Source organism: Oncorhynchus clarkii, chromosome 33 (genome assembly GCF_045791955.1).
Source record: "Oncorhynchus clarkii lewisi isolate Uvic-CL-2024 chromosome 33, UVic_Ocla_1.0, whole genome shotgun sequence".
Classification (NCBI taxonomy): domain Eukaryota; kingdom Metazoa; phylum Chordata; class Actinopteri; order Salmoniformes; family Salmonidae; genus Oncorhynchus; species Oncorhynchus clarkii.
In genome coordinates, this window is record NC_092179.1 from 17,906,828 (window position 1) to 17,918,304 (window position 11,477).

Sequence of the window (11,477 nt, forward strand, 5' to 3'; positions counted from 1 at the left end):
TCTTTGTATATTTGACATAGAGTTTTGGAAATGTACATTAAAGCACAAGTTGTTTGGGTATTATCTTCTCACTAACAATTGCAGTATTGAATCATCAGAGGTGACATACTAGTAATGAGTTACTACTATATAGCAGCTTTCTTTTAGATGATAAAATATACAGAGTGGTAAACAACCTTGAAGAAAATATGTCCAACTCAAATTGAATGGTTTTGTACCTTTTCAGTTGCAAGCATCCTTAAACTCCCTCTCTTTACTTCAATGAATAGGCTACATCTATCACATTACACACCAATGGCTGGTGGGCAGGCAATCCAATTCGGATCATTTTTCCACTAACTAATGACTCACCTTCTGCAATGCCATTGGTCTGTTAGAGTAGACCTCGTGACTTTCGACGTCACGTCCACGTGTCATATAACTAGGAAGAAACCCGTAAACATTGAGCCAGTAAGGAGGCAGAATTTTTGGGGGTGGGCTTAGCCTAAAATGCTTACATTTAGCTTGACCGTTGTTCGACAGTAAGTAAATACCACCACCTTTCTGTTTTGTGTGCTGTATGTATAATATATTTCATAAAATGTACGTAGGCTTCTGCATTCTTGACAGCCTTATTGAACCACTTCAAAGCACAGCTGTCAGTTGCCAACAATATTAGCTAGGAAGCGTGTTGCCTATTCAAATGTATCATCTAACATTATTATTCTGTGCCAAAGTGGCTGCCTAGCTAAATCCACAGGTTTCTTATTCTGCCACCATATCGAAGCAGTGTCACCCTGAGTGTCCTCTCTCGATAGACCGTATATAAAGCCTATCTCGCATGCAACCTCCTTGACATGCAAGTGATCAAAGCTATTAACGTTAACTTTTAAGCTATTTGTGCACCTCTAGAATTTCTGATACTCTGTATCCTCAGAAAAATGCTGTGCATGTCATTTTCAAAGTGATTATCGTCTCAATTTCACAGTGGGGAGACACAATACAACAAGGAGAAGTTGCTGCAAGGTATGTTATTTGTAAACATTCTAACCTTGACCAGTAATGACCTTCACTCGGGAATCCTGTGTGATTTAAAAACAAAGGCTGTAAGAACCAGCTATAAACCTTTCCTTGTTGCTCATGTATCAGCTAGTAGAATCAAAGTTATTGATGCTCATGTTTCCATGTTCACTTGAGGGGGAATGTTAAAAGAATGGTCAATCACACAGACACTGACTAATCCCTTATCCAACTGGTTTTCTAAGTGTGTATACAGTTGAAGTCGGAAGTTTACATACACTTAGGTTGGAGTCATTAAAACTAGCTTTTCAGCAACTCCAGAAATTTCTTAACAAACTATTGTTTTGGCAAGTCCGTTAGGACATCTACTTTGTGCATGACACAAGTATTTTTTCCAACAATTGTTTACAGACAGATTATTTAATTTATAATTCACAAAATTATGTAATGGCTTTAGAACTTCTGATAGGCTAGTTTACATCATTTGAGTCAATTGGAGTTGTACCTATGGATGTATTTCAAGGCCTACCTTAAAACCCAGTGCTTCTTTGCTTGATGACATGGGAAAATCTAAAGAAATCAGCCAAAACCTCAAATTGTAGATCTACACATACAGTGGGGCAAAAAAGTATTTAGTCAGCCACCAATTGTGCAAGTTCTCCCACTTAAAAAGATGAGAGGCCTGTAATTTATCATATGTACTCTTCAACTATGACAGACAAAATGAGAAAAATATCAATAAAATCACATTGTAGGATTTTTTATTAATTTATTTGCAAATTATGGTGGAAAATAAGTATTTGGTCAATAACCAAAGTTTTTCTACTTTTATATACCCTTTGTTGGCAATGAGAGGTCAAATGTTTTCTGTAAGTCTTCACAAGGTTTTCACACACTGTTGCTGGTATTTTGGCCCATTCCTCCATGCAGATCTCCTCTAGAGCAGTGATGTTTTGGGGCTGTTGCTGGGCCACACTGACTTTCAACTCCCTCCAAAGATTTTCTATGGGGTTGAGATCTGGAGACTGGCTAGGCCACTTCAGGACCTTAATGCTTCTTACAAAGCCACTCCTTCGTTGCCCAGGCGGTGTGTTTGGGATCATTGTCATGCTGAAAGACCCAGCCACATTTGATCTTCAAAGCCCTTGCTGATGGAAGGAGGTTTTCACTCAATCTCACGATACATGGCCCCATTCATTATTCTCTTTACATGGATCAGTCGTCCTGGTCCCTTTGCAGTATAACAGCCCCAAAGCACGATGTTTCCACCCCCATGCTTCACAGTAGGTATGGTATTCTTTCATCTGACCATATGACATTCTCCCAATCTTCTTCTGGATCATCCAAATGCTCTCTAGCAAACTTCAGACGGGCCTGGACATGTACTGGCTTAAGCAGGGGGACACGTCTGGCACTGCAGGATTTGAGTCCCTGGCGGCGTAGTGTGTTACTGATGGTAGGCTTTGTTACTTTGGTCCCAGCTCTCTGCAGGTCATTCACTAGGTCCTCCCGTGTTCTGGGATTTTTGCTCACTGTTCTTGTGATCATTTTGACTCCATGGGGTGAGATCTTGCGTGGAGCCCCAGATCGAGGGAGATTATCAGTGGTCTTGTATGTCTTCCATTTCCTAATAATTGCTCCCACAGTTGATTTATTCAAAACCAAGCTGCTTACCTATTGCATATTCAGTCTTCCCAGCCTGGTGCAGGTCCTCAATGTTGTTTCTGGTGTCCTTTGACAGCTCTTTGGTCTTGGCCATAGTGGAGTTTGGAGTGTGACTGTTTGAGGTTGTGGACAGGTGTCTTTTATACTGATAACAAGTTCAAACAGGTGCCATTAATACAGGAGTGGAGGACAGAGGAGCCTGTTAAAGAAGAAGTTACAGGTTTGAGAGCCAGAAATCTTGCTTGTTTGTAGGTGACCAAATACTTATTTTCCACCATAATTTGCAAATAAATTCATTAAAAATCCTACAATGTGATTTTCTGGATTTTTTTTCCCCCTCATTTTGTCTGTCATAGTTGAAGTGTACCTATGATGAAAATTACAGGCCTCTCATATTTTTAAGTGGGAGAACTTGCACAATTGGTGGCTGACTAAATACTTTTTTGCCCCACTGTATCTGGTTCATCCTTGGGAGCAATTTATAAACGCCTGAAGGTACCACGTTCATCTGTACAAAAAATAATACATAAGTATGAACACCATGGGACCACGCAGCCGTCATACCGCTCAGGAAGGAGAAGGGTTCTGTCTCCTTGAGATGAACGTACTTTGGTGCGAAAAGTGCAAATCAATCCCAGAACAACAGCAAAGGACCTTGTGAAGATGCTGGAGGAAACGGATACAAAAGTATCTATATCCACAGTAAAACGACTCCTATATTGACAACCTGAAAGGCCACTCAGCAAGGAAGAAGCCACTGCTCCAAAACCGCCATTAAAAAAGCCAGACTATGGTTTGTAACTGCACATGGGGACAAAGATTATACTAAACTGCACATGGGGACAAAGATTATACTTGTTGGAGAAATGTCTTTTGGTCTGATGAAACAAAAATAGAACTGTTTGGCCATAATGACTATCTTTTATGTTTGGAGGAAAAAGGGGAAGGCTTGCAAGCTGAAGAACACCATCCCAACCGTGAAGCACGGGGATGGCAGCATCATGTTGTGGGGGTGCTTTGCTGCAGGAGGGACAGGTGCACTTCACAAAATAGATGGCATCATGAGTTAGGGAAATTATGTGGAAATATTGAAGAAACATCTCAAGACATCAGTCAGGAAGTTCAAGCTTGGTCACAAATGGGTCTTCCAAATGGACAATGACCCCCAAGCATACTTCCAGAGTTGTAGCAAAATGGCTTAAGGACAACAAAGTCAAGGTATTGGAGTGGCCATCACAAAGCCCTGCCCTCAATCCCATAGAACATTTGTGGGCAGAACTGAACAAGTGTGTGTGTGTGAGCAAGGAGGCCTACAAACCTGACTCAGTTACACCAGCTCTGTCAGGAGGAATGGGCCAAAATTCACCCAACTTATTGTGGGAAGCTTGCGGAAGGCTATCCGAAACATTTGACCCAAGTTAAACAATTTAAAGGCAACACACTCAATTAGTATTTGGTAGCATGTAAACTTCTGACCCACTGGGAATGTGATGAAAGAAATTAAAAGCTGAAATAAATCCTTCTCTCTGCTGTTATTCTGATATTTCACACTCTTAAAATAGTGGTGATCCTAACTAGAGGTCAACCAATTATGATTTTTCAACGCCGATACCAATTATTGGAGGACCAAAAAAAAGCTGATACAGATTAATCGGACTATTTTATTTTTGGGGTAATAATGACAATTACAACAATACTGAATGAACACTTATTTAAAAATATAATACATCAATTAAATAAATTTAGCCTCAAGTAGATAATGAAACATGTTTGGTTTAAATAATTCAAAAACGAAGTGTTGGAGAAGAAAGTAAAAGTGCAATATGTGCCATGTAAGAAAGCTAACGTTTAAGTTCCTTGCTCAGAACATGAGAATGTATGAAAGCTGGTGGTTCCTTTTAACATGAGTCTTGAATATTCCCAGGTAAGACGTTTTAGGTTGTAGTTATTATAGGACTATTTCTCTCTATACCATTTGTATTTCATACACCTTTGACTATTGGTATTATAGGCACTTTAGTATTGCCAGTGTAACAGTATAGTTCCGTCCCTCTTCTCGCCCCTACCTGGGCTCGAACCAGGAACACATTGACAACAGCCACCCTCGAAGCATTGTTACCCATCGCTCCACAAAAGCCGCGGCAAGGGGAACAACTACTCCAAGTCTCAGAGCGAGTGACGTCACCGATTGAAACACTATTAGCGCTCACCCCGCTAGCCATTTCACATCGGTTATACCAGCCTAATCTCGGGATTTGATAGGCTTGAGTCATAAACAGCTCAATGCTTGAAGCATTGCGAAGAGCTGCTGGCAAAATGCACGAAAGTGCTGTTTGAATGAATGCTTACGAGCCTGCTGGTGCCTACCATCGCTCAGTCAGACTGCTCTATCAAATCAGACTTAATTATAACATTAACACACAGAAATACGATCCTTAGGTCATTAATATGGTCGAATCCGGAAACTATAATTTAGAAAAAACAAAACGTTTATTCTTTCATTGAAATACGGATATTTTATCCATATTTTATCTAACGGGTGGCATCCATATGTCTAAATATCCCTGTTACATTACACAACCTTCAATGTTATGTCATAATTCTGGCAAATTAGTTCGCAACGAGCCAGGCGGCCCAAACTGTTGCATATACCCTGACTCTGCGTGCAATGAACTCAGAAGTGACACAATTTCACCTGGTTAATAGTGCCTGCTAACCTGGATTTCTTTTAGCTAAATATGCAGGTTTAAAAATATATACTTCTGTGTACTGATTTTAAGAAAGGCATTGGTGTTTATGGTTAGGTACACGTTGGAGCAACGACAGTCCTTTTTCGCGAATGCGCACCACATCGACTATATGACACGCTAGATAAACTAGTAATATCATCAACCATGTGTAGTTAACTAGTGGTTATGATTGTTTTTTTATAAGTTTAATGCTAGCTAGCAACTTACCTTGGCTTCTTAATGCATTCGTGTAACAGGCAGGCTTCTCGTGGAGTGCAATGTAAGGCAGGTGGTTAGAGCGTTGGACTAGTTAACCGTAAGGTTGCAAGATTGAATCCCCGAGCTGACAAGGTAAAAATCTGTCATTCTGCCCCTGAACAAGGCAGTTAACCCACCATTCCTAGGCCGTCATCGAAAATAAAAATGTGTTCTTAACTGACTTGCCTATTTAAATAAAGGTGTAAAAAAATAATAATAATTAAATCGGTGTCCAAATATACCGATTTCCGATTGTTATGAAAACTTTTAATCGGCCATTCCAATTAATCGGTCGACCTCTAATCCTAACTGACCTAAGACAGGGAATTTTTACGAGGATTAAATGTCATGAAATGTGGAAACTGAGTTGAAATGTATTTGGCTGAGGTATGTGTAAACTTCCGACTTCAACTGTACCTGTTGGTCTTGTGCTGTCAGGTCAGGGGGTGGACACTTCTCTGTCGGAGCCGGGGCTCCAGCAGGCAGAGGCTGCAGGACTGTACCTCAGAGAGCTCAGGTTCTCCAATGTGTTTGTCAGTAACCTGCAGCGCGCCAGACAGGTGAGTTTTCCTGAGATGCCACTGGTGTTACATGTGATGTCGTCTTAGGTTACGGTTGGGTGACACTAACCTCGTCCACCCAGTTGGCTCTATGTAGCAATTGAGCCTGGGACCAAGGTTAGGTGACCACCAGAAAGATTAACAATGCACAGCAGATGTAGGATGTAACCTCTGTTTAGTTTAGATTCCCAGTGAGGACTTATAATTGCGGCTGCACTGTCACTGCCGTTCAATAGCAGAAAATGGCAGATGTTGGCAACTGATGTCAAAGTAAAATCATTCCTTACTACAACACCTTTTCAGTGGGAAACACTCAGATCAGACATTAAAGTCACTTCAATAATTCCTGGAACAAAACTGCTCTGTTGTATATGTTACTGTGAAGGAGGGAATAGAGGAGAGGATATATTGAACCACAGAAGTAGACTACAGGATATGAGACATGTCAGCAGGTAGAACTAAACTCAGCAAAAAAAGAAACGTCCTCTCACTGTCACCTGCATTTATTTTCAGCAAACTTAACATGTGTAAATATTTGTATGAACATAAGATTCAACAACTGAGACATAAACTGAACAAGTTCCACAGACATGTGACTAACAGAAATTGAATAATGAAGGGGGAGGTCAAAAGTAACAGTCAGTATCTGGTTTGGCCACCAGCTGCATGCAGTGCATTTCCTCCTCATGGACTGCACCAGATTTGCCAGTTCTTGCTGTGAGATGTTACCCCACTCTTCCACCAAGGCACCTGCAAGTTCCCAGACATTTCTGGGGGAAGGGCCCTAGCCCTCACTCTCCGATCCAACAGGTCCCAGATGTGCTCAATGGGATTGAGATCCGGGCTCTTCACTGGCCATGGCAGAACACTGACATTCCTGTCTTGCAGTAAATCACGCACAGAACGAGCAGTATGGCTGGTGACATTATCATGCTGGAGGGTCATGTCAGGATGAGTCTGCAGGAAGGGTACCACATGGGGGAGGAGGATGTCTTCCCTGTAACGCACAGCATTGAGATTGCCTGCAATGACAATAAGCTCAGTCCGATGATGTTGTGACACACCGCCCCAGACCATGATGGACCATCTACCTCCAAGTCGATCCTGCTCCAGAGTACAGGCCTTGGTGTAACGCTCATTCCTTCGACAATAAACGCGAATCCGACCGTCACCCCTGGTGAGACAAACCGCGTCTCGTCAGTGAAGAGCACTTTTTGCCAGTCCTGTCTGGTCCAGCGACGGTGGTTTTGTGCCCATAGGCGACGTTGTTGCCAGTGATATCTGGTGAGGATCTGCCTTACAACAGGCGTCTCACAGTACGGACATTGCAATTTATTGCCCTGGCCACATCTGCAGTCCTCATGCCTCCTTGCAGCATACCAAAGGCATGTTTGTGCAGATGAGCAGGGACCCTGGCTTTTGGTGTTTTTCAGAGTCAGTAGAAAGGCCCCTTTAGTGTCCTAAGTTTTCATAACTGACCTTAATTGCCTACCGTCTGTAAGCTGTTAGTGTCTTAACGACCGTTCCACAGGTGCATGGTCATTAATTGTTTGTGTCATTGAACAAGCATGGGAAACAGTGTTTAAACCCTTTACAATGAAGATCTGTGAAGTTATTTGGATTTTTACGAATTATCTTTGAAAGACAGGGTCCTGAAAAAGGGACGTTTCTTTTTTTGCTGAGTTTAGAAGTACAGTAATGAGGGCAATGTTAGTTTCTAGCCTAGTAGCTGATTTGGCTGTAGGTGTGGAGATTAAGACAATGCTGTCATTGTTCACACATCCTTATCCTTTGTCAGACTGCAGAAATCATTATGAGGAACAATGTTCACTCCTCGGGCGTTGAAATGGTCTTTGACCCGGTACTCAGAGAGAGGGTAAGTCTTTCATATGCCTCCTATTACATGTATGTAGTATACATTTGATCCAGCCCAGTCTACCTCAACAGGGACCTTTTTAGAGTTTGACATTCAAATGCAATGCATAGAAAATGATCATCAAAGTGCTTCATTAATCATACAGGGTTTTGCAGAAGGAAGGCCCAAGGAGGATCTGAAGAATATGGCTAACAGAGCCGGCCAGTCGTGTCGACTATACTCCTCCTGGAGGGGAAACCTTGGAACAGGTTAGACTGGGATCTGAACGTTTTATCAGCTTTCCCTTTGGCCCTGCTGTTGACTAGCAACAGCTAAGAGCTGGATTCCATGGCCAACAGTGCCATGCAGGGGTTCAACTCGGAACTTCAAGGCAGAAGCTCAACACGTAGTTCAGAGAGGTTAATAGATTTTTTTCTTCTAGGGAGATGAGTATTATTTTAGTCCTTGAATAATTTAAACGTCTGTCTGTCTCCCTCAAGGTAAGGCTGCGATGCAAGAAGTTTCTAAAGTCCCTTTACCAGCGCATGGTTGACGACCACGGCTGCTCAGGACAGAGTTCTGCTGCTGTAGGGAGAGAGGCCGTGGCTGGTGCAGCCGAGTCTGGCACAGATGGGCCCCTACCTGGTCTGCCTGACGATGGGATGGAGGGTGTCCCTCTCCATGCCCTGGTGGTGAGCCACGGGGCCTACATCCGTGTGGCTGTGAGACATTTTGTGGAGGACCTGCAGTGTTCTCTGCCTCAGGGCCTGAAGATGTCCAAGGTGTTGTCAGCCTGCCCCAACACAGGCATCAGCCGCTTTGTCCTCATCGTTTCTCCCACAGAGTCTGGCCTGGCGCTCTCTGCTGTTCGCTGTGTTTTCACCAACAGGAAGGACCACCTGACCTCCCGTAACATATGTTACATCACACATTAAAGATGGACAAGGCAACACAAAAGGTTTAGTCACTACTCTGTTCTGTTTAAATGTTATTTACTGTAGCTAACAAACCACTGAAAGCAAAGAATATCTGGCACAGTGACCTGTCTAATATTGATGATATGAGTTGGGGGGAGATTTTACTAGGGTCATTGAAGAACACTTCAATTGATTCATTTTTTAAATTTTATACACGGTAAATAAATTAAGCATTTTTGCACAGTTTATATCTTCGCCTGTTTTAAAGCTTTTTAAGTAACCTACACGTTATGTAACCATGGTGACCTAGGCTCTTTTATGCATATGTATTGGAAGTGCCCCAAAGTGGATAGATTTTGAAGACCGGTATTTTATCTACCTTATCTGATGTTCTTGGAGTCCCTATACCAGTCCTTAAGGATGACTCCTCACACACACTGTCACTCCAACAATGACGTGTAATGCTGACAGGTTTAACAACAGCAGAAAAGATGCATGGCGCTGCAATGGAAATTACACACAAATGTACTACCTCAGTTGTTCTTTTGATTGTTCGACTGTGTATTTATTTGGCTAGAGATCGGGGTGGGTTGGCTTGAGAGGTCGGATGGTGCAGCTTGAATCAGTCTGAAGTTGGGTCCATATCCCCGTAGTGATATCATGTATCTATTTTACATTTTTGCTCCTTTGTCATTGAGGTTTGTCTGTTTTTCCCGTTCTATTAACAAATGTTATCAGAAATTAATCACGAGAAAGGAATGAATACCCGACCACAGACAAGTACACTGAGAAGTAGAGGACACAAAGTATTATGGGGAATACAGGGTAAATGTTTTGCTCTCAATGGACCCTTTTTACAGTAGATCATTGCTCAGTGCAAATTCTGCAGAACTGTTGGCAGGATGTCTGTATATCCTGTGTGAGTCGATTTTCCCAGTCTTCCAATATTTATCCATGGAATGTTTTATGGACACTTAACACTTCCTGTGTCATAGTCCAATGAAATGAGGACTTGTTTGGAATGTTTTAGTGTGGATAATGTAATGGTTTGTTTCCACTACTAAGTTGATCATGTTGAAGATTTAGTTGTATTGTTTTTGTCATATACCGAAGGCAGAAAAGTGTGAGGAATGTCATCTTTTAAAGCCTTTACAATTCAACATGGAGTTATCACTTATTGTGGTCCTTGTCCATTATGAGAAATTATACACTGCAAAAAGTACAGCGTTTGTATTGATTAATCACAACCCAAAAAAAGGCTTCAATATTGGTGTCTAACATGTTCAATGGTTATGTATTTCAAGTGTCCAAAGTGGTCACAAGCTTCCTCTGATCTTGCTCAAATGTAATTGTCACTAAAGGTTGCGTAAGAGGCAATAGCGTGTGCAAGTCTTGTAGTTTCTTTATGCAAAGCAGGATTTGAACCTGTGGACGTTTGCAGGTTGGGAAATATCAGGTTTAATCACCCGAGGGGCCACCTCCGAGTTACAGGCTTTCTCACGTTTAAAACCTAATAGAAATCACTGTTTCAGTGCTCAGGCTGAGCATGACCGGTCAAAGAACTGGGGCAATTGAAAATTATGCGACAGCTACTGACCTGATTGTTCCAGAGACAACCATGAGTAATGTTCCGAAGGCACCAGTGGCAGCATAAACATCTGTACTAAATCTGATCCTTCAACATGAATGGGTTTGCTTAAAACTTGTTATTACAGCTCTTCTTTTGAAAGAATATTGCAATGTGTGAATAAACTGCCTAAATAAATATTGAAAAATATCTACACTATCATATCAATCTAAAAAAATGTGCCTTCACTCATGACCGCCACTGAAATTGTTAAGGCTTCTCAGATGTGACAGCCAAGTCAATGTGGTTTAACCTCTGTGAAACAGGACAAAGATTAGTGGTCACTTCCTTTGACTAAAATACCTCAAACATGTTACTTAGTGAGAGTGAAACAAAAATAGAATGTGGAAATGTTTATTTGTAGACAATGATGGTTTGGCAGAAACTAAGATATGCCAATTTTCTCCATAATGAGATGCGGAAGCGTGAGACATGCAACCTTAATGACTGGAAGCTCAAAGTGAATGAGTCAATGGTCAACCTGCTTATGCACTTAATGTGACAGAGCTTCCTCACATTTAGCCTGTACTTATATGATTGCATCATACATAGAATTCTAGGATGAAGTGGCTGTGAGTATGCAGTTATTCATCCTGAAGTTCTAAAATATTGATCTAAAATACAATATAAATTAAGTCATTTTCTTCAACATAATACATTTTTTCAAGATAAATGTCACTGGCCCTCACACACACAGCCTCATAACTTACAGGTTTTCAGAATTTCTCTTTAACAGCTAAGCATCCATATAAATAGTATACAATAAATGAATGGATTTTCTTTCTTGGAATTGGCTTTGTTGCTTGCTTTTGATGTCCAGCATCGATAACCAATCGTATTTGTTCTGATACCCTGTAGAGAGGACAA

General features: G+C 41.5%; 1 pseudogene; it reads left to right on the forward strand.

Annotated features, from left to right (window-relative positions):
- Positions 1–489: 489 nt before the first annotated feature.
- LOC139393085 (fructose-2,6-bisphosphatase TIGAR B-like) lies at positions 490–9,001 on the forward strand (annotated as a pseudogene).
- The last annotated feature ends 2,476 nt before the right edge of the window (positions 9,002–11,477 follow it).